Raw genomic sequence first — 21894 nt, 5'->3', positions numbered from 1 at the left:
TTTTCACTAAGAGGGTGGTGAAACACTTAGGGAGGTGGTGGAATCTCCTTCCTTAGAGGTTTTTAAGGTCAGGCTTGACAAAGCCCTGGCTGGGATGATTTAATTAGGGATCGGTCCTGCTTTGAGCAGGGGGTTGGACTAGATGACCTCCTGAGGTCCCTTCCAACCCTGGTATTCTATCATACATGGCCAACTGACCAGATTGTTGCAGGCTTTAGCATAAACACCATCACAACATAAACTGACCTGAGAGGGCTGTGTTCTGAGATGTATTCTGATAATCATGAAAAGTGCCTCTAGACATTGAAAATAAAAATAAAGGCTTTTAATACTGTCTCACATGACCTTCTCATAAAGAAACTAGGGACATCCAAGCTAGATGCAGCTACTATAAGGTGGGTGCATAACTGATTGGAAAACTGTTCCCAGAGAGTAATTATCAGTGGTTTACTGTCAAGCTGCAAAGGCATATCAAGTGGGGTCCCGCAGGGATCAATTCTGGCTCCGGTTCTGTTCAATGTCTTCATCAATGATTTAGATAATGGCATAAAGAGTACACTTATACAGCTTGTGGATGATACCAAGCAGTGGGGAGTGTGGGGGGGATTGTAAATGCTTTGGAGGATAGGATTAAAATTCAATGATCTGGAGAAATGGTCTGAACTAAGTAGGATGAAATTCAATAAGGACAAATGCAAAGTACTCCACTTAGGAAGGAACAAATCAGTTGCACACATACAAAATGGGAAAGGACTGCCTAGGAAGGAGTACTGTAGAAAGGGATCTGGGGGCCATAGTGGACCACAAGCTAAATATGAGTCAATAGCATAACACTGCTTTTTTTTTTTTGGTGCAACAAACATAATTCTGGGATGTATTTGCAGGAGTATTGTAAATAATACATGAGAACTAATTCTCCTGCTCTACTCAGCACTGACTAGGCCTCAACTTGAGTATTGTGTCCAGTTCTGGGTGACACATTTCAGGAAAGATGTGGACAAACTGGAGAAAGTCCAGAGGAGGGCAACAAAAATTATTAAAGATCTAGAAAACTTGATCTCTGAGGTAAGATTAAATAATTTGGTTTGTTTACTCTGGGAAAGAGAAGACACGATAATAGTTTTCAAGTACATAAAAGGTTGTTACAAGGAGGAGGGAGAAAAATTGTTCTCTTTAACCTCTGAGGATAGGATAAGAAGCAATGGACTTAAATTGCAGCAAGGGTGGTTTAGGTTGGACATTAGGAAAAAGTTCCTAACCGTCAGGGTAGTTAAGAGCTGGAATAAAGTGCCTGGGGAAAAGTGGAATCTCTATCACTGGAGTTGTTTAAGAGCAGGTTAGACAAACACCTGTCAGGGATGGTCTAGATAATACTTAATCCTGCTATTAGTGCAGGGGGGTCGCTTAGATGACCTCTCAAGGTCCCTTCCGGTCCTTTGAGTCTATGATTCTATGATAAAGATTCAAAATGTATTGATATTATTACTATACACCTTTTCAAGGCAACCATCATTGGGGTTTAGAGCCACTCTACACTGTTTGTTTAAACTGGATTAACAACATTCCAAATGAAGGGGAGCAAAAATCCCACATAATCTTATCTTTTGTGGTCTATTTTTTTTACGTGGGTCAAAGTCTCTGGCTGACTTTCCAAGCATCTTACACTGTAAGTTAAAGCTGAACCCTTAATCATGCAAGTAAATCAGTGGAACTACTTGTGTGAGTAAGGACACGTGATTAAAGTTTGTGTGATCAGGCCTTTAGAATTTTGATGACTTTTAGCCATACAGTCCACAAACTTAACTCAACTCATCCATTGTTCTTTTTATCCCATTACTAAGGAACATCCCCCGCATATTACAACACTGTACTTTAAGACAGACTTTTATTTACGCTGCCATTGTAGTAGAAATACAATTATGAAACAAAGTAAACATTAGTTCAGAATATGAGCCAAATACAATACAAACAGCCAAGGATATTCATTCCGGCATTGCCTCTTTACAAAATACCACACACAAAGTGCCACACAAAATCCACCGGTTTCAGAGTAACAGCCGTGTTAGTCTGTATTCGCAAAAAGAAAAGGAGTACTTGTGGCACCTTAGACTAACCAATTTATTTGAGCATAAGCTTTCGTGAGCTACAGCTCACTTCATCGGATGCATACTGTGGAAATTGCAGAAAACATTATATACACAGAGACCATGAAACAATACCTCCTCCCACCCCACTCTCCTGCTGGTAATAGCTTATCTAAAGTGATCACTCTCCTTACCATGTGTATGATAATCAAGGTGGGCCATTTCCAGCATAAATCCAAGTTTAACCAGAACGTCGGGGGTGGGGGGGAGGGTAGGAAAAAACAAGGGGAAATAGGCTACCTTGCATAATGACTTAGACACTCCCAGTCTCTATTCAAGCCTAAGTTAATTGTATCAAAGTCTGTAATGTGCACTGAAGCCTAAATTAATAGTATCCAATTTGCAAATGAATTCCAATTCAGCAGTTTCTTGCTGGAGTCTGGATTTGAAGTTTTTTTGTTTTAAGATAGCGACCTTCATGTCTGTAATTGCGTGACCAGAGAGATTGAAGTGTTCTCCGACTGGTTTATGAATGTTATAATTCTTGACATCTGATTTGTGTCCATTAATTCTTTTACGTAGAGACTGTCCAGTTTGACCAATGTACATGGCAGAGGGGCATTGCTGGCACATGATGGCATATATCACATTGGTGGATGTGTAGGTGAACTGAAGGTAAAAAATCCATTACAATCTACATACCACACAGACTATGCTGACAGCTTGTGCCACACGCTCTCAAAGAAACTGCGGAATCACCTGATCAACATCCTCTACAGCAAACAGGGAAAGATTAAGAATGAGCTCTCAGAACTGGATACTCTCATGAAAAACCAACCTTCCACACAAAATTCCTCGTGGCTGGAATTTACTAAAACTAGACAAGCCATTTACAACGCACACTTTGCTTCTCTACAAAAGAAAAAGGACACTAAACTTTCTAAACTACTACATGCTACAAGGGGCCACAGCAATGGTTCCCTCAACCCACTCAGCAATATTGTTAACCTATCCAACTATACTCTCAGCCCAGCAGAAGAAGCTGTCCTATCTCGGGGCCTCTCCTTCTGCCCCTCCACCCCCACGAACATGATACAGTTCTGTGGTGACCTAGAATCCTATTTTCGACGTCTCCAACTCAAGGAATATTTCCAAAATACCTCTGAACAACATACTAATCAACAGAGGCCTCCCTACCAACATTACAAAAAGAAGGATTCTAGGTGGACTCCTCCTGAAGATCGAAACAGCAGACTGGACTTCTACATAGAGTGCTTCCGCCGACGTGCACGGGCTGAAATTGTGGAAAAGCAGCATCACTTGCCCCATAACCTCAGCCGTGCAGAACATAATGCCCTCCACAGCCTCAGAAACAACTCTGAGATCATAATCAAAAAGGCTGACAAAGGAGGTGCTGTTGTCATCATGAATAGGTCGGAATATGAACAAGAGGCTGCTCGGCAGCTCTCCAACACCACTTTCTACAAGCCATTACCCTATGATCCCCCTGAGAGTTACCAAAAGCAACTACAGCATTTGCTCAAGAAACTTCCTGAAAAAGCACAAGAACAAATCCACACAGACGTACCCCTGGAGCCCCGACCTGGGATATTCTATCTACTACCCAAGATCCATAAACCTGGAAATCCTGGGCGCCCCATCATCTCAGGCATTGGCACCCTGACAGCAGGATTGTCTGGCTATGTAGACTCCCTCCTCAGGCCCTATGCTACCAGCACTCCCAGCTACCTTCGAGACACCACTGACTTCCTGAGGAAACTACAATCCATCGGTGATCTTCCAGAAAACACCATCCTGGCCACTATGGATGTAGAAGCCCTCTACACCAACATTCCACACAAAGATGGTCTACAAGCCGTCAAGAACACTATCCCCGATAATGTCACGGCTAACCTGGTGGCTGAACTTTGTGACTTTGTCCTTACCCATAACTATTTTACATTTGGGGACAATGTATACTTTCAGATCAGCGGCACGGCTATGGGTACCCGCATGGCCCCACAGTATGCCAACATTTTTATGGCTGAATTAGAACCAAAGCTTCCTCAGCTCTCGTCCCCTAACACCCTGTCATAAATATAAAGGGAAGGGTAAACCCCTTTGAAATCCCTCCTGGCCAGGGGAAAGCTCCTCTCACCCGTAAAGGGTTAAGAAGCTAAAGGTAACCTCGCTGGCACCTGACCAAAATGACCAATGAGGAGACAAGATACTTTCAAAAGCTGGGAGGAGGGAGAGAAACAAAGGGTCTGTGGGTCTGTCTATATGCTGGTCTTTGTCGGGGATAGACCAGGAATGGAGTCTTAGAACTTTTAGTAAGTAATCTAGCTAGGTATGTGTTAGATTATGATTTCTTTAAATGGCTGAGAAAAGAATTGTGCTGAATAGAATAACTATTTCTGTCTGTGTATCTTTTTTGTAACTTAAGGTTTTGCCTAGAGGGGTTCTCTATGTTTTTGAATCTAATTACCCTGTAAGGTATCTACCATCCTGATTTTACAGGGGGGATTTCTTTATTTCTATTTACTTCTATTTTTATTAAAAGTCTTCTTGTAAGAAACTAAACGCTTTTTCATTGTTCCCAGATCCAAGGGTTTGGGTCTGTAGTCACCTAGGCAAATTGGTGAGGCTTTTTACCAAACCTTGTCCAGGAAGTGGGGTGCAAGGTTTTGGGAAGTATTTTGGGGGGAAGGACGCATCCAAACAGCTCTTCCCCAGTAACCAGTATTAGTTTGGTTGTGGTAGCGGCCAGTCCAAGGACAACGGGTGGAATATTTTGTACCTTGGGGAAGTTTTGACCTAAGCTGGTAAAGATAAGCTTAGGAGGTTTTTCATGCAGGTCCCCACATCTGTACCCTAGAGTTCAGAGTGGGGGAGGAACCTTGACACGCCCCTACTCGCGCTGTATTGATGACATCTTCATCATCTGGACCCATGGAAAAGAAGCCCTTGAGGAATTCCACCATGATTTCAACAATTTCCATCCCACCATCAACCTCAGCCTGGTCCAGTCCACACAAGAGATCCACTTCCTGGACACTACAGTGCTCATAAACAATGGTCACATAAACACCACCCTATACCGGAAACCTACTGACCGCTCTTCCTACCTACATGCCTCCAGCTTTCACCCTGACCATACCACACGATCCATCATCTACAGCCAAGCTCTGCGATACAACCGCATTTGCTCCAACCCCTCAGACAGAGACAAACACCTACAAGATCTCTATCAAGCATTCTTACAACTACAGTACCCACCTGCGGAAGTGAAGAAACAGATTGATTGAGCCAAAAGAGTTCCCAGAAGTCACCTACTACAGGACAGCCCTCACAAAGAAAATAACAGAACGCCACTAGCTGTCACCTTCAGTCCCCAACTAAAACCCCTCCAACGCATTATTAAGGATCTACAACCTATCCTGAAGGATGACCCAACACTCTCACAAATCTTGGGAGACAGGCCAGTCCTTGCCTACAGACAGCCCCCCAACCTGAAGCGAATACTCACCAACAACCACATACCACACAACAGAACCACTAACCCAGGAACCTATCCCTTGCAACAAAGCCCGTTGCCAACTGTGCCCACATATCTATTCAGGGGACACCATCACAGGGCCTAATCACATCAGCCACACTATCAGAGGCTCGTTCACCTGCACATCCACCAATGTGATATATGCCATTATGTGCCAGCAATGCCCCTCTGCCATGTACATTGGTCAAACTGGACAGTCTCTACATAAAAGAATAAATGGACACAAATCAGATGTCAAGAATTATAACATTCATAAACCAGTCGGAGAACACTTCAATCTCTCTGGTCACGCAATTACAGACATGAAGGTCGCTATCTTAAAACAAAAAAACTTCAAATCCAGACTCCTGCGAGAAACTGCTGAATTGGAATTCATTTGCAAATTGGATACTATTAATTTAGGCTTAAATAGAGACTGGGAGTGGCTATTTCACCTTGTTTTTTCCTACCCCCCACCTCCCCCCCCAGACGTTCTGGTTAAACTTGGATTTATGCTGGAAATGGCCCACCTTGATTACCATACACATTGTAAGGAGAGTGATCACTTTAGATAAGCTATTACCAGCAGGAGAGTGGGGTGGGAGGAGGTATTGTTTCATGGTCTCTGTGTATATAATGTCTTCTGCAGTTTCCACAGTATGCATCCGATGAAGTGAGCTGTAGCTCACGAAACTTATGCTCAAATAAATTGGTTAGTCTCTAAGGTGCCACAAGTACTCCTTTTCTTTTTACAAAATCCACCTCCCCCCCCAACCCCGAAATCTCTGCTTGCTACATACCCCTGCAGCAGAGTCTTTTGACATTGATTTAACAAATACAATAAGTATTTATAAAAAGCAATTAAAAACAGTATAGTTTGAAGGACTTTACTGTTCAGCACACACAACTCCAATTGACTTAAATATGCTACACTGATCATATAGATTTGAACTGTGGTGTGTCTGAGCTAGCTCACAATCAAGACAGTAGGCCATGTCCTCTGTTTGTTTAGTCTTCAGCATACCACTGCTGCTGAATAAATAAACATTAATAACTAAAGAGGCTAATGGCATTATATTGCAAGAAATGTGTAAAACTAAACAGTGCTTTAATAACTTGGGAGCTTGATTTGTATTTTTCATGTACTTTTTATATTTTGTTTTGGACTACACAGAATAGATTTCCTTCTATCTGCATATGCTCTCCAAACATCATTCATTGGGAACTCTTCTGCAGTGCCATATACTCCTCCATTTCACCTTTGAGGGTCTCCTACCTGCAGTCTCTGCACATGTCAGCCGAAAAGGTAGGAGAAAGGGAATAGTATTAGCTGTCTTGCTGGCTGAAAGTGAGGCTGCCAATTTCTGTCTCCTAGTGTGATTGACAGGTATAAAGCCCACTGAATATACCAGCAGTGAGAAGGTCACTCTGGGCATGAGAAATTGAGTCAGAAGCTAATAGAACCAAAAAGGCAACTATGAAGAGGGTGGGAAAGGCAGACAACTTCAGGCCAGGGGAAAAGTCATTCTCTGGTGGCTTCTGTGGCAGCACGGGAGATGCAATTCTTTGTGGGCAGGGAAAGGAGAAAAGACTATTTTGAGTTAGACAGGAAAGGGAGAAGGGGAACATGATTAGCAGCAGTTTATTTCTAACTGAGTCTCTGAAGCAAATACCTAATCTAGAAACTTCATTCACTTTTCCTTTGACTATGTTTTTTTTGACTTGTACTCTACACAAATCCAGAAATGCATAAAGACACAACTTGTAGCAAAAGTAAACCCCACAGCTTTTATGTATGAGGAGCACTGTACAGTGATTCTCAGTGAAAGTACTTACATCATGCAAAAAACAAACCCCAAAACTATTTAAACAACTCAGCTTTTCAGGTGAAAAATGAAACCTAAAATGAACAAATTTTAAGATTTAAAATAAACAAATAAATAAGAAAAGGTCTCCATGCACTAAAGCCTGTGAATTGGGGGGGCGGGAGAAGAAGGGGCATCTAGGAAAGTTTTTCAACAAAAATGGGGAAAAATTAATTTTAAAAGAGAGAAACTCCAAAAAATTTTGGGTTTGTCAAAAAACAAAATATCAAACATTTTTAAGTTGCTGAAAACCAAAATATTTTCAGGTTTTTTGGTTAAAAAACTTATTTTATGTAAATAGATTTCCACTTTGTTGAAAAAACATTTTCTGTCCCTCCCAAAAAATAAACTCCACCTACCACAGACATTTTGTTCACCATTTGGACTCTGCATCCTCTTGGTTATCCAGAAATAAGGTTGTAAACTGGGAAGGAAAAAATGTTTCATACAAAGTGAACCAAAGGCCACAAGATCTCACCATTCTGAAATTGCTGAACTTTTCATACTGCACCAAACTGTGAGGTAAGCTTTCAAAACAAAATGAAACCATGTGAAGCGCACCTGCTTTCTGGTGACATTAAAAATTCAAAGCTTTGTCCAGGCTTGTCATGATGTTCATTAAGGTTTGTGAACTTTTCAAGTGAACCCAGATCCAATTCAATGTTAACCTGGGTAGATCTGTTTTTGCATTCAAGCCCAACTGAGATTTTTGGTTTTCCATTATTTGGATGGAAAACCACATAGTAATCTGCAGTTTTGTTGGAATTTTGTTTTGAGGTTTCTTTGAAATACACATTTAAAGTAAAAAAAATTAACAAGGCATTCTTCTTTTGTATGCATCACAAGTCTAGGGTGACCGGATGTCCCGATTTTATAGGGACAGTCCCAATTTTGGGGGCTTTTTCTTATATAGGCACCTATAACCCCCTCCCCCACCCCAATTTTTTACACTTGCTATCTGGTCACCCTACACAAATTGATATCTACATTGTTCAGCTATCTAACTGCTGCATCATTGAGGGCAGAATCCACCCTCAAATAATCTAATTGTGCACTTCTCAACTACATTTGACCATCTGCATTGCTGCCTTGCCATCACACTGTGAAAATTGGGCTAAATCAAATGGGGGGGGGGGGCGTGTTCACTTGCCTTCTTGTGGCGTCCCCCATGAGGAGCATAAAGTGAAACAAAAGTAGACAAAATGCAGAATACAGGGTTGCATTCTAAGTGAACATGGTATGAATCTGCTGAATCAAAAACAAAGAAAAGATTTCTCTGAACCCTTGTGAAGGAAGCCTGCAGAGTTTCACCCAGTTTGGTTTAACTTCTCAGTGATTTAATGATCTGCATCCCACCTACAGTGCTCTCTCTGTATTCTGTTTTAGGATTTCTAGATGCTTATAACCCCATTAAGACAACTGAAGACTTCCATACACTTATGTCTCTAGCCAATTCTTCAGATGAGCTCTCCGTTCCCTTTAGAGCTTAACTCACCACTCTCGGATCTGTTCCCCAAGAAATACTCTGTAACATCCTGGATGGTATCTTAGTAAATATTTAGACACTGAAACAGTGCTTTGTGAAATTCATGCATGAGTTCTTCGATTTGCAAAGTTCATAGCACTCTGTGGAAGGATAAGGTTAGAAAGGACAATTCAAGTGCCATGTTTCCAGAAGGACCCCACATTTTCTTAAGAGGCCTATCCTCTTAAATTGGGATTCTATCCTCCTCAGACCCCTTAATATATATGTAGGTACAGCACCCTGCATTTCTGCTTTCTTCATTCCAGATTATACTTTTTTCAGTTTATAGCCCAACCCATAGTATGCACCTACCCTGTATGTCTGATACAGTTGTAATCTCCTCTATGATAGAATTTTTAAATAAATTAAGAGAAATGAGTAATTAGTGGCAAAATATATTTGTGAGGTAGTCATATTTTGCCCTGCCCCACAACAACCTATTTGCCTTTATAAAGCTCTTCAAACCACTAAAAATAAAATATTTTCATGTGTGTGTAAAACACACAGTTTGTGAGGGGATTGCCCTTTTTTTTTTTGTTTTTTTTTGTTTCCCTTTACTGGTCCTTTCATTTCCTCTGTCATGCTTCCTCTTTTCAGACCCCTGGCAGAATAAAGACAAAATGTTTCTTGCTAATACAGCATTCTCCTTACTTTATCTTTGAGACAATGATTTATTTTACCTTTTTCCCTGGATTCCCTCTGCCTAGTGCTAATTATTACTACTTGGTGGGAGACCCTTTATCAGTTGGGTCTCCAGTTTTCTTAGCATATGCACAAACTGCCACAGGTGCCACGTGACCAGGATTCATCACCGAATTTGGTCTGCTGGTTGGATTATTAGTTTCCCTGGCTTGGGCCAGGTACTGACAGGGAATGCGACATGAACACTGCTCCAAGCCCCCTGGGTCTTCAGGAATGGTCCCAAACAAAATATTAACACTATTGCAAGATATAAGGTGTTGGACCATTTTTGTAGATTGTGTTTTTAAAAAATAAGAAATCCTTACTGATGGGTCTATGGAAAGTGATCCACAATTCCTCCAGCAGAGTGTTGAAAGAATGTAGTCAAAACTCTGCTTTCCATACCACACACATCACATTTAGACAAGATAGGCTTCTGTCTCTCTTCTTGTAAGTACCATCTTTACTAAGCAGAAAGTTTAGGTGCAAAGCAAACACACTGACAAATCTAACTAAGCATCCTTTATTTAACAATATTATTAAGAAGACTTTGTCAGACTGCCCACCGTTGCATAATTCAGGGCCAAAACTTTACAGAGGACAATAACTGTAGTATCCTGCAGATAAATCTGGATTCACACAGAAAGACTGGTTAACCAAACATCTGCCCTATTTGACCTAAATTAAACAATCTGTGACATGAACCAAACAATTCTAAAAATTAGTGATAAATAATGTATAAACTGTACTTAGAAGTAAAATAAAACCACACTATTAAAAGCAGGCTTGGACAGAGTTTAGTGGCTTCAACTCTCTAAAATCATGAGACTATCAAGGCAGTTGATATCTCGCAAGGTTGGTCTATTACTCTATTAAACAGTTTTGCCTCACTGTAATATTTGCCTTCCTTTGTAGCGATCACTGAAATAAAACTCCAGAATATTGACTGTGGGCAGTTAGGGCCTGATCCAAAGCCAGATGAGCTCCATGGAAAGATTCCCATGGATTTCAGTAGCCTTGGGATCAAACCCTTCCATAATGCTGAAGAATGCAGTTTGTCAACCCTTAGAGAAAACAGTACATTGACAAACCAAACCATTTAAGCGAATAAGGGAAATAAAATGATTTTGTTGAGGGAGTAAAGCTTGGGGTAGAAAGGTAATTGGAGAAAATCAATATATGGTCTATATGAATACCTACTAGGATGTTGCTTTTCTAACTTTGTCACACTTCCTGGCCAATGTCAATATGCATATACTGAATAAGATAAGCGTATTAATAAAAATTAGTGAGTAATAGATGCACAGACTAAAAAATTAAAAATCAAGGCAAAACAAAAACAAACCATCCACACCAAGGAAGCAATTCACAGCCATTTCATTAATGTACATTCAAATTAGTCCAGAGACAGGGATGTCACTACAATTCTGGAGTACTCAATATTTTATTAAAGGCCTTCTTGTCGTTCAAATCGACAATCTCACATCTTGCAACAGGCTTCTTTTGATCTACCTGTCCAAGTGCTTCTATAGCCCCATTGCTGTTGTATCTCAGCACCCAACAGCTTTATCTCCCTCTTCTGTTCAGGCCCTCTTCTTTATATTTCATCACCATGGCCAGGCCAGTCTGGGATTAAGCTGCTCCATTTATAGCTTCCTTCCATGCAAACACTTGCCCAAACCTTTTAACATATGTGTGAAGGATTTGTTTAAAACACTGTCAGTTTGATGAAAGTTAAATTTAAAATCAACTGAGAAACATGTGGTAATAGTCCATGTCGCTATTAACATTTTATAGGCTCAGAGTGGGTTTACAAGGAAGGAACAAAGGGCCCCTTTCTACAAGGTGTTGAGAGTTTTCAACTACCAGTTACTTCCAAAAACATTGTGCCTTAAGGCTGGAATTTTCAAAATTACCTATGGGATGTGGACACTCAGTTCCATTACAATTAAAGTGAATTGGGCATCTAAATTACCTGGATGGTGTGGAGAATAAGGGAGCTATTAGTACTATTTTTTTAAGGAATAGTATGTACCTCAGTTTACCTGTTTGATATTATTCTGACTACATGGAGTTGAATAAAAATGGGCTGTTAGGAATAGCAAGCAGGAAAGGAAAACGGTAGAGATAAGGCATATGAGGTAAACAATTTCATGAGAATTAAGATGACAATGGCTGGACCATTAATTGGGAAGATGATGTTTTCAGGTGCCAGGACAGTTATACAGCTGTTTTGCCAAGGCCTGAGGCTAGAGATCATAAGGATCATAAGCAGTTAAAAGCACCCCCCTGGAGAGAGTAGGATGAGAGTAGGTGGGGGGTTGGAACCGAGTGGTCAGCAGCTACTGAGGATGTGGGGGAGAGAGAGAAGTTGCAGCAAGGAAGTCTCTCCCAGCCCAGAGAAGGTGGTATCTAGGCTAAGTGGAACTTAACAAAACGTACGAGGAAATGATAGGATTCAGGTAATTAAGATGTAAACAGATGCTTGTTGTTTTAACTCTTTCTCTGCTTGCTACGTACGTTTGGATGAATAAATGATAAATTTCTTTTGAAGGAACTGTTCAGTCACTTTAATCAGCAACTGATCATAGGCTCCTAGGGGGAAGTTTCTTGCAGATGCCAAATACAGTTGGGCCTGTCATGCTATCAGAGGTGGGGAACAAAGGGGCTGCAACCCAGGGAGCCAAACTAAAAGTGATAGAGTCACAGGCTTCTGTGCACAGACCGGTAAAGGTAGCAAAACCGGTTCCATGAAGGGTGCACTCAAGAGGGTCTGCAAAGTACCCAAGTACAACTGGCCCTGTCACCATGACAGGTGGCTTTGAAAAGCTCTCCATAATTTTCATGTAAAAAATTAAATACATGCTGGTTCCAGGCTTTCAGGACCTTTCCATCCGACCCTGCCTCCACAAGTGACAAAGAGGACAGGAAGTATTAATTCCTCTTCCCTTCTGCTGCTGCTTCTGGTTGCCACAGGGAACATTCAGGACTCTCTCTGCCAGGAAAGTCTTTGTGATATTAAATCGAATTCTTGATAGGCTAGGCAGCCCTAAGCTCCTTTCCATGATGCAGGGCTAAGAAGAGTGAAAGAGTGAAATACAGGCTGAAAAGAAAAGGAGGGGAGGAAGAGGAACATGTGCGAGATGCACTCACATCCCTGCAAGCACAAAGATACTCATTTCACGTTCTCTTCAAAAACTGGTATATTTCACAGTGGAACTGCCTCAGGAAGTTATTGCTGCTGCTTGTAACATTATCTCCCCCTTCTGAACTACAGGCTCTACTTTCTGCAAAGACGGTGAACCAATGGTAACATGGTCCTGTTTCTCCATGGCTTCCTGCCAGGAGAAACTGGGAGCAGGAGCTTCTCAGTAGCAATCCAACATCTCGTATGAGGGAAACCAGATTCTCTTGTGGGTCTCAGGACACATGCCAAGAGGGCCATTTCCCATATGGAAACCTGAACCAAGCAGCAAAGAGAGCCTGAAAAATTGATTATTTTCCATGAACACTATGTAAGAGTTAGTCTTTCATATATATTAATAAATTAGTGAAATGAATTGAACATTTTTGTGTTCTATTCTCTAACAACCTATCCTGTCCACATTGAAGCCCATGGCCAGTCCTTTTGACTTCAGTGGGTATAGGGTTAGGGTCTATCTAACTGGTAACATAGATGATAATACAGTGTATACTTCAACAAATATGTAGGAACCCAGTTACTTACTGTATAAGGACTTCAGCCATACAAATATTTTGGCTCACTTCGAACTAATAATTTAGTATTCTTTCAGTCCAAATGGTGGCCTTTAGAAAAATTTTCTTTGTTATCTATATGCTATACTTCACTCTCTGTAGAAAATACCTCAAACCTGAGGTTAGGTAGGTGAAAACAGTCATGTATTTATTGAAGACAAATGGAAAATCTTAAGGGCCACCTCTTTACTAAGCCGACAATTTATTTTTTCCTACTCTAATTTTGTTCCAACATCTACTGCTGTTTTGAGGAAGTAACTTGCAAAATTATTTCATGCAAATCTGGAAAGGAACTCATCTATTCTAAAGGTAAAGAACTTTATTTTTTAAAAGAAGAAACAGCCTAGGATTTACTAGTGAAGAATGAATTTTTATAGTTGTGAAAAAAATCCCGTTTGACAGCCTTGTTTATGTTGGAGGAAATAATGATTGCTGACAGTCTGAAGGACCACCCGGTGTTTTATTTACATTCGAAACATTTGAAATCAGCTCTGTTTAGATAATGTTTACGTTTTGCATCTGGCTTGCCTGCACACGTTGCTTGCATGCTGTATTAAAGTTAGTATATCATATTTGAGTTGTAATCAGTAGTGTCAAAATTTCACACTGTCAGCTGAGAGCTATTAATGTGAAGTTGTTGAGTCTCCTGTTAAACATTTTGTTCACCTAGATCTGGGAATCTAGCTGTTAATGGAAACCTTTTCACATTACAGAAAATAATTGTGGAGGTTTTTATGTAAGAGAATGAAATGCCAACATTCTAATTTTTTTCATATTCCTCCTCTAGAGAATCACAGAAATGTAATTATTAATGTAATAATTTGTAACAGAAAGGGATTTCAAGGTACATGAATGACTAGGATTTGGAGAGCACATTTCTGAATATATACTGTAGAAAACTAGCAGTTTTAAATTAAGTAACCTTGGGGTGAGACCATCCATTCAGCAGCACAGTACTTTTACAATGCTTAAATAAGAAAGATGCTTTGATGTGATCTGTACCAATGGAGAACTTCTCCCTTCATTTTATATTGTTTCTCTCTTCGTTTTGCCAATCAGTTCAGAAACGTTAAGTGAACAATAACCTGCTGTGTATTTTGGCAATCTGAATGAAAGGCTTGGACACAATTCTTCTGAACATAAAGAGCCAGGGGTTATATTTTTTCCATCCAGCTTCCATCTGAGTAACAAAAACAAAACAGAACAAAAAAAAAAAAGAGGTAACAACTTTATTAATTCCTGTTGCTTTTTTTGACACATTAATTGCCAGTATCCTGCATCATTTTCTGTTACTAAAATAGATATGAGTTTATTTTTCCCAATATCTTTCCCCTCCATTAATTTTTCATTCTTCACTCAGGTTTGCACTGGTATATCAGTTTGATGTATGATCCAGCTTTGGAACTTTTGTTACTAGGAGTTTGAAATGGGGTTGCCTTGAGCAACTTAGTGGGTCATGTGAAGAGGAAAGGATGGACATGAAACCTCTACATCTGAACTGAAAGAACAACATTTGTGTATGGTGCTTATCATGTAGACTGATCTCTTAACTGGCTGAAGAAATGACAGTCTAGAAGGGCAAGTAATCTTCAATATTATAGGCTTTGACACTGCATGTTTCGTGTAGCACAAGTGCTCTTCATATGATGGGTTTATACGTCACTTCATGGCACGAACACTAAATTACATTTAGTGCAATTCTTGAAAGGCTTTCTCAGGTATGAAAGCACTCAGTAGTACAGCAAACTAAAAGCAGCCTTTTGGAGACTCCCTATCATAAAGCAAACCCTTTATCTGACAAAGTGTGGAGGAAAATGGTACCTTGCTTGTCCCTTTATGGTGAGGACAAAGAAAACGCTTTCTTGCTCAGAGGGCAGCTGCAGAGTGGAATGAAACTAGTCAGTATTTTTGACAGATCTTCAAATTCTTCATGTAGTTGATAAATATTTAACTGCAGAGGATAAATATCAAGCTGGGTACATTTCAATGAGATGGACAGAATTTCTTTGGTGATGCAAGCTCCAGCCCTGGAGAATAAGTAACAATTTGACAATATGGTGGTTATAACCATTCAGATAAAGGCTAGTATGTAAACATGTAGTGAGGAAAAATAAATACCTTGTCTGCTGCTCTATATGAGATACTGGAAAACTAAATTGGTACGTGAGGCTAGTGAGTTTGCTTGCTCTAAAAAGTATTCTGATTGAATGGATCCTCAAGATTATGTAAACGGATATCAATAATGATCTTCTCTATATTGTATTTACTTGAACAGGATCCTGCTCCCATTGAAAACAGAAATAATCCTAGATTTCAAATGATAGAGGGTTTGTTCCAAAGCCCATGAAGTTAATGGAAGGAATCCCATTGATTCCAGCAGAGCTGGATTATGTCCATGCTGTTAGTTATTTTAGTTTTGCTAAGAGGAAACTTAAGGTCCACATCTGAAAATAATTAAATCAGATATGCAAAAGAAGTGACCCAAAACATGTCAGACATATTTTACGGCTGCTATGATTTATAAAGGGTTTTGGTTTTATATATGTTTGTCAGAATCTGATTGCTGACAAGAAACCAATTCTAGTGAGATTCCTACTTTGGGTTTATGGCTGAAATGTGGCCTTAATTTTGAAATTAAATATGAAGGAAGGAAATTAGGAACATTAAAATACAAAGGACACATTGAAGGAAATGCCAGACTGAGTGCAACTGATAACGTGAGTCAAATTTTAAAGTGTTGTTGGCAGGTCTGTGTTATTCAGAAAATGAACACTCCGAAGAAAGTCTCGCTGTAACTTAAATCAAGATCAATCCTCAAAAACACTGCATCTCTGTTTAAAGGAAATTCATTTAGGCTAAAATTTATAGTTAATGAAAACTATGTACAATGGTACCCATGTATATGTGATACTTTGTAAACCCCAAATATCCCCCATGAAGGAACTGAGGAACTGTAGTAAACTGTAGGAACTGAGGCTGTCAGTAGTAAAAATACACTTGTATCTCTATATTTCCTCTCATGCAGCTCAACAGTATTGCCCAGATACTTTGTGAGATTTAATTCATGTAATTAATTACTTAAGTAACAATTAGAATAATAAAGTGATTTGACGTTCGAGGATAAAAGACACTATATGACTGGATAATGAAGAGGAGAATATTTCAAAGTATAAGCGGATACTGCAAATATCATGGTGAAAATAAATTTACAAAGCTTATAATATCGTTTATACGCCCAATGGATGATCTGGCTTTAAAAGGCCACAATTAGTGTCTATAGATAACTTATGTACTTCTTACCATTAGTAAGAATTTATTTATTTAACCAAACTTTTCAGGAGAACTTAGCCACTCTAATGAGTAATGATTACCTATTCACTGCTGAGAGGGGAAAGAGAGGTACTGTTTAAAAAATGGTTACTTACTTTCTTGTAACTGTTGTTCTTCAAGATGTTGTTCACATCCATTCCACATTAGGTGTGCGCGCACCGCGTGCACGAGCGTCGGAAACTTTTTGCCTTAGCGGCTCCCATCAGGCTGGCGGGGCCCCCCGAGTGGCATCACTGCGCCGTGCATATATACCCCCGCCAGCCTAACCCCCTCCAGTTCCTTCTTGCTGGCAACTCCAACAGAGGGGTAGGAGGGTGGGTGGTGGAATGGACATGAACAACACATCTCAAAGAACAACAGTTATGAGAAAGTAAGTAACCAATTTTTCTTCTTCGAGTGCTTGTTCATGTCCATTCCACATTAGGTGAATCACAACCATACCTCTGGAGGAGGGTAGGAGTCACGGAACAATTGCTCGGTGGACTGCTCTGCCAACTGCCGCATCCTCTCTGGCCTGCTGGTTGACCGTGTAGTGGGTCGTGAAGGTGTGCACCGAGGACCAGGTGGCTGCTCTGCAGATCTCCTAGATCGGGACATGTACTAGGAACGCCATGGAAGTCGCTTGCGTCCTGGTCGAGTGGGCCATGACCACCAGGGCCGGAACATCTGCAAGCTCATAGCACGCCTGGATGCAGTTTGTAATCCAAGATGAAATCCACTGCGCCGACCCTGGGAGACCTTTCATCCTCTCGGCTAAAGCCACAAACAGCTGCGTGGATTTGTGAAAGGGCTTGGTGCACTCCAAATAGAATGCCAGCGCTTGACGCACATCCAGGGTGTGCAAGCTGCAGTGACGTGGGTCCGTATGGGGTTTCAGAAAGAACACCGGCAGACAAATGTCCTGGCCCAAATGGAATTGGGGTGTGGCCGGAGCTGCACCTTGTCCTTGTGAAATACTGTATACGGTGGCTCAGAGGTGAGGGCCCTCAGTTTGGACACCCTTCTGGCCAAGGTAATGGCAACCAGAAATGCCACCTTCCAGGAAAGGTGCAGGAGGGAACAGGAAGCAAGAGGCTTGAAAGGGGGTCTCATGAGTTTAGAGAGGACCAGGTTAAGATTCCATGGAGGGACTGGTGGGCAGGAGTATGGGAACACCGTCTCCAACCCTTTAAGGAACCGTTCCATCATTGGGTGGGAAAACACCGAACCCCCCAAGAACCCCGGATGGAAGGTGGAGATGGCCGCCAGGTGCACTCTGAGTGAACACGGGGCTAGCCCTTGCTGCTTGAGGTGCAGGAGGTACTGCAGGATGGCCTGCACCAGGGCCTGGCATGGCCGCACCTGATGAGGTTCACACCAACATGAGAACCTTTTCCACTTGGCCATATAGACCACCCTGGTAGAGGGCTTTCTACTGCCTAATAGAATCTGCTGCACTGGAAGGGAGCACTGGCTATCCAGGGCATTTAGCCACAGAGGCTCCATGCTGTCAGGTGCAGTGACTGTCGGTCAGGATGGAGAAGCTCCCGGCCGTCTTGTGTAATGAGGTCCCCGTGTAGGGCCAGGACTACTAGGGCCTCCACCGACAGCTCTAGGAGCGATGTGTACTATTGCTGGTGGGCCCAGGCTGGGGCGATGAGGATCACTGCCGCCCTGTCCCTGCGCACCTTGAGTAGGACTTTGTGCACCAAGGGGAGTGGGGGGAAGGCATACATCAAGCCCCCTCTCCACGGGATCGCAAACACGTCTGTGAGCGAGCCTGGGCTGCGGCCCTGGAACGAGCAGAACTGCGGGCACTGGGCGTGGGCCCTGGTGGCAAACAGGTCTACCCAGGGAAACCCCCACCTGCGGAAGAGTGAAAGCACGACGTCCGCCCTGAGCATCCACTCGTGCATGCGGTATGACCTGCTGAAGGAATCCGCCAGCTCGTTTCATACCGCTGGGAGATAGGACGCCTCGAGATGAATTGCATGGGCTATGCAAAGATCCCAGAGGAGGAGAGCCTCGCGACAGAGTGGAGAGGAACGAGCCCTGGCCTGTTTGTATATAAAACATGGCAATAGTGTTGTCTGTCAGAACTGTCATGCTGTGACCACTCAGAGTGGTGTGAAAGGTCTGGCAGGCGAGATGAACCGCCCTGAGCTCCTTCACATTGATAAGGAGTGACCACTCTGTTCCAGACCACATCCCCTGCATCATGAAGTCCCCTAGGTGAGCCCCCCATCCATGGTCTGATGTGTCCGTCACCAGCGTCAGGTCTGGCTGTGGGGCGGCAAAGGGGATGCCTTTGCAAACCACAGGCTGGGACTGACACCACAGCAGGGAGTCCAGCATGTCCCTTGGGGCTGTCACTACCAAGTCCAGGGAGTCCCTGCCTCGGCGGTACACCCGAGGAAGCCACGCCTGCAGAGTCCTGAGTCTCAGTTTGGCATGCCTGACCACATGCGTGCATGCTGCCATGTGGCCCAGCAGGGCTTCCTCTGGGTCACCGGGGTGTGGATACCCAGCGACTTAAGCGTAGCTCGTGAGTCCTTGAGGCTATGTAGCCTCGTGTCTGTCTGGTCTGAGGAGAGCCATTGACCCTTCGAAGGGGAGGTCCTGGAGTGTATTCTGGACCTCTGGCGGCAGGCCTGACTCCTGGAGCCACGTCGAGCGCCTCATGACCACCCCGACGCGATTGTTCTAGCCACTGTGTCTGCCGAATCCAGGGAGGCCTGGAGAGAGGTCTTGGCTACTGCCTTGCCCTTGTCCACCAGGGCCATGAACTCCTGTTGGGAACCTTGTGGGAGGTTGTCCTTAAACTTCCCCACCGCTGCCCAGGAGTTGAAATTGTGCCTGTTGAGGATGGCCTGCTGGTTTGCAATCCTCAACTGAAGGCCCCCAGATGAGTACACCTTTCTACCAAAAAGGTCTAGGCATTTCGCCTCCTTGACCTTAGGGGCCAGGGCCTGCTGTCCATGGCGCTCCCTTTCGTTTACCACTGAGACCACTAGGGAACATGGATTCGGGTGGCAGAACAGGAACTCATAGCCCTTAGATGGGGCAATGTATTTACGCTCCACTCCTTTGGTTGTTGGAGCGGTGGAGGTCAGGGTCTGCCATATAGTCTTATAGTTGGACTGAATGATCTTAATGAGCGGGAGCGCTATTCTGGATGGACCTTTGGGGCTCAAAATGTCCACCCTGGGGTCTTCCTGCTCAACTGTCTCCTTGGCCTGCACCCCCAAGTTTTGGGTGACCCTGCGCAGCAATTCCTGGTGGGCTCTATGGTCTATTGGCGGAGGGCCGGACACCTCTGTACCTGCCACCGCCTCATCGGGGGAAGATGAGGAGTTTAGCTGCTACTCGACCCCCTCTGGTTGGTCCTCCTGCTCCCCTTCTCCCGTGGGAGGGGCCTCCAGCTCAGGCCGGGGTGGGAGTCCAACGGGCTTGGGGCCGGTTTCTCCGGTTTATGCTGGAGGAATGCTGGAGGCCTGGATACTGTAGCCTCCGGCACCATCTGGCATCGGTGCAGGGACTGGGACTGCTGCACCGAGTAACTTGCTCTGGACGGGGCCCCTTGGAGCTCCTGATAGGCCCAGGGGGTCCAGAAGGGCCAATGGCCTGGCAGCCCGCATTGGCTTTGCCAGCTCCCCTGAGGGTCCCTACTGTCCGGGGCCCGGTGTAGGTAGCTATAGCGGCCGGAGTCAGCGCTGGACTGCAGCGACGCCGATCACGAAGGCCATGGCGGTGCCAACGATCTGCACCGGCAGGAGAATGAGAGGCTCCTGCCTAAGAGGGAGCGGGAATGGTACCGGTATCCCCGGGATCGGTGCTGGTGTTCCCTGGACCGGGACCGTCTGCAGGAGTCCTCTGGTGAGGGCCGTCTCAACTCCTCCTGGTGCCGGTCTCTGGGTGGTGCTGGAGAGCGGCTTGCCTTTTCCGGTGCTGCTTCGCGCCGACCCGCTGCCGGTGCCGAAACTTCCTTCTGGGCCGCTGGCAAGTGTGAGTCCACGGAGTCGGAGCTCGACTGGGACCAACTCCTGGAGCAGTGCCGGGACGGTGTCCTTGAGCGGCACATCATTGCCGGCTTACCCCTCGACGGCACCCGAGGCATGGGTGCCGGAGGTTCTCCCCATACAGGAGGGGCTCGCCGCCGACAGCCTGATAAGGTCCTTTGCAGCCTCAAAAGGTGCCAGGCGTAGAGGGATGATCCGTTATGCCCTTGAGCCCATCGTCCGCACTGAGCTCACTTAGGTCTGGGCTTGGTGGGGCTTGTGCTGCCATTGGCCTTCTTGGCAACAAGGGCACACTGCTGACTCATATCCAGCTTCTCGTCCACTGTCACCCCTAGGTCCTTTTCCCCAGAACTGCTGCCTAGCCATTCGGTCCCTAGTCTGTAGCTGTGCATTGGGTTCTTCCGTCCTAAGTGCAGGACCCTGCACTTATCCTTATTGAACCTCATCAGATTTCTTTTGGCCCAATCCTCCAATTTGTCTAGGTCCTTCTGTATCCTATCCCTCCCCTCCAGCGTATCTACCACTCCTCCCAGTTTAGTATCATCCGCAAATTTGCTGAGAGTGCAATCCACACCATCCTCCAGATCATTTATGAAGATATTGAACAAAACCGGCCCCAGGACCGACCCTTGGGGTACTCCACTTGATACCGGCTGCCAACTAGATATGGAGCCATTGATCACTACCCGTTGAGCCCGACAATCTAGCCAACTTTCTACCCACCTTGTAGTGCATTCATCCAGCCCATACTTCCTTAACTTGCTGACAAGAATACTGTGGGAGACCGTGTCAAAAGCTTTGCTAAAGTCAAGAAACAATACATCCACTGCTTTCCCTTCATCCACAGAACCAGTAATCTCATCATAAAAGGCAATTAGATTAGTCAGGCATGACCTTCCCTTGGTGAATCCATGCTGGCTGTTCCTGATCACTTTCCTCTCATGCAAGTGCTTCAGGATTGATTCTTTGAGGACCTGCTCCATGATTTTTCCAGGGACTGAAGTGAGGCTGACTGGCCTGTAGTTCCCAGGATCTTCCTTCTTCCCTTTTTTAAAGATTGGCACTACATTAGCCTTTTTCCAGTCATCCGGGACTTCCCCGGTTCGCCACGAGTTTT

General features: G+C 43.7%; 1 protein-coding gene across 2 annotated transcripts in view; it reads left to right on the top strand.

Annotated features, from left to right (window-relative positions):
* ACP1 (acid phosphatase 1) overlaps window positions 1-21894 on the top strand; it is a 192917-nt gene that overhangs the window by 39438 nt on the left and 131585 nt on the right. The window lies entirely within an intron of this gene.

The sequence above is a fragment of the Lepidochelys olivacea genome (assembly GCF_965140295.1).
Source record: "Lepidochelys olivacea isolate rLepOli2 genome assembly, chromosome: 3".
Lineage (NCBI taxonomy): Eukaryota > Metazoa > Chordata > Testudines > Cheloniidae > Lepidochelys > Lepidochelys olivacea.
The sequence above is the reverse complement of the archived record's forward strand: the minus strand, read 5'-3'. Positions and strand labels throughout refer to the sequence as shown.